Here is a 2500-nt window from a genome sequence, read left to right on the forward strand (position 1 = left end):
TGTGTGTGTGTGTGTGTGTGTGTGTGTGTGTGTGTGTGTGTGTGTGTGTGTCGACCTCTACTCCCGCTGGACCATTGCACGGTGTTTGGAAGGTAATGTGTCTGTCTGATTTCTAACAGTGCCACGTTCACTCTCTCATTGCTACGTTCACTGTCTTCTCTCCACGTTCAGTCGTTCACTATCCCCAATTTGTGTCTGAAAGTTTTCGTCGTGGGTTTAGTTGTTTCAGCCACTCACCTTCACTACCCTTTGTTTCACGTTCATTGTCCTTGTTTTCACGTTCACTGCCTTTTACACCGTGTTTGGAAGGTAAGTTCCTGTCAAATTCGTAATAACCTCCCTGCTACGTTCACTTCATGTTTGTGTTAGTTAGATCAAGTGTTTATTAAGTTACACTAAGTCTCTCTACTACGTTCAGTGTATCCTTTCTTTCGTGTTTGGTTTATAAAGTTTCCATGAGTCTAATCAAGTCTTCCTTTCACTTTATGTTCATCATGTTTCCCTCATCAAGTGTATTGTTATTGCTTAATGATTATTGGGATGACTTGGTACACTGTTGTGGGGATCATTTGATTTGTGTATGATTTATGTTTCATAACTTTATCCATGTTAAGCAAGCATGGTACATGTAGTGTGAGTTACAACTGGTGAAACACTGTAATGAGAATATTAAGCAAGGTCGTACTTCCCCATGTCTGCTGTCACTTGCCCATGTCTGCTGTCACTTGGGATTACGTATGATTGAGTGTTGGGTTTTATTATTATATGTTATTGTATTTTTTATATATTATATGTATGTTGTATTGTTCCGGACTTGACATATCTGTTGTAACATTGATATAAGTTCCGTAGCGCTGGTGCACATGTCAGACGTTTCTTGACTAGTGAATGGTTTAGCGGGAGTGCGGGGAGGTCACTGTCTGTCCGGTCACCGGGTCGCCACCTTGTCCCTGCTCCTATTTAGTGCTGCGATTGACCATGGATGGCTGGCTACATGAGTGCTGATACTACTGTGAATGCCTTATGGGTGTTGTGTGCCCAGGATGGTTTACGGATGCAGGGCCAGGGAGCTGCTGTGATGTCTGTTGCTGCGTGTTTGCCGACACGAAGTTATTTGTTATGTTGTGATAATACATTATTAGTCTGCCCATATATAATTGACTATTCAGTTAATTGGAGTTCTAACCTATTCTAGAATATGTGTACCATGAATTTTGAGTTTGTTGAATGTGTTTATTGCTGGTCACATTGATCACTTGAGGGTCATAAAAGGTAGTTCGCCATGTGGGGAATTCCTCACTGGATGATAAGGCTGGATATAAAATGGTGTGTGTGTGTGTGTGTGTGTGTGTGTGTGTGTGTGTGTGTGTGTGTGTGTGTGTGTGTGTGTGTGTGTGTGTGTTTTGTTATAACCCAGTATAGGAAAGAGTGTCCATGTGGTGAATTCACTCACCGCGTCATTAGAAATTAAGCATCTTGAAGCATTCACTGGCTTAAGGCCGTAGTGTAGTAGCTTGTTGCTTCTAGGTTTGACACACTGTAGCGGCTGTCTGCAGCTGCTCTGAGAATCTTGGATTATATGACTAGCAAGAAATATATAAGAATATGTATGTGTATACGTATATATAGATAATTTATTTCTCAGGCTTGGTTTGATGAAATCGTTCAGTACTGATAGACCTTACTTTAGAGTATTCTTTCTTATAATCTGTAATTTCCTTTATGGATGACAGTTGTAATTTATCTTGTTAACCATCGCTTACTAAGTATATCCAACTAGACAGTTATGTGTAGGATGCAAGCTAGTACTTTCTTACCAGTTTAAGTTCCAGTTACCAGTACCAGTTTAAGAGAATGACCACAGTGAGATGAGAGCCACACCGTCTTCTCTTCACTGTTAATCTTCGTCCTTTACTCTCTAGTGATGAAATTTTCTCATTAGTAATTGTTGGGATAACCTGTGAATGATGCGTTATCAAATATTTGGCATATGTTTGTGCAATGTGTTGATACATTAGCCTCCCTAGGTTGAATACTACATCTACGATAAAGGATCCAGTATACGGTGGGCCTTTCCATCCCTTCAAACGAGACATCAAGTTAGTTACACTACGTCTCTCCACCACGTTTAATATCTCATTTTTTTCTTTTTTCCGTCAATCTAATCTGTCACTTTATCTTGTCACTCACTGCTCACTCCACTGCTCTGCCACACTTCAGCATTAGATAAGTGGCGTGGCGATGCTTTTGCCTCTATTGAGGCAAAAGACACCCGGCTAATCATCTCTGTAGCCTCTGAAAATAGTCGTGGTGAGAGAGCAAAGCGTTTCAGAATACGGACCTACGAAATGCATTCTTAGATTCTTCGGAATCTTTTCATCAGGACTGCTTCTCATCAGGACTGCTTCTGAAGGCCACAGAGATGATTGATCAGGTTCTCGTGAGTGTTTTTTTTTCTCTCAATGATGATTTCTTATTAAACTACCAGTGGAATCATGAA

General features: G+C 40.6%; 1 protein-coding gene across 4 annotated transcripts in view; it reads left to right on the forward strand.

Annotated features, from left to right (window-relative positions):
- LOC135111739 (uncharacterized) overlaps nucleotides 1-2500 on the forward strand; it is a 232388-nt gene that overhangs the window by 200687 nt on the left and 29201 nt on the right. The gene's annotated exons all lie outside the window — the stretch shown is intronic.

Source organism: Scylla paramamosain, chromosome 22, assembly GCF_035594125.1.
Source record: "Scylla paramamosain isolate STU-SP2022 chromosome 22, ASM3559412v1, whole genome shotgun sequence".
NCBI lineage: Eukaryota > Metazoa > Arthropoda > Malacostraca > Decapoda > Portunidae > Scylla > Scylla paramamosain.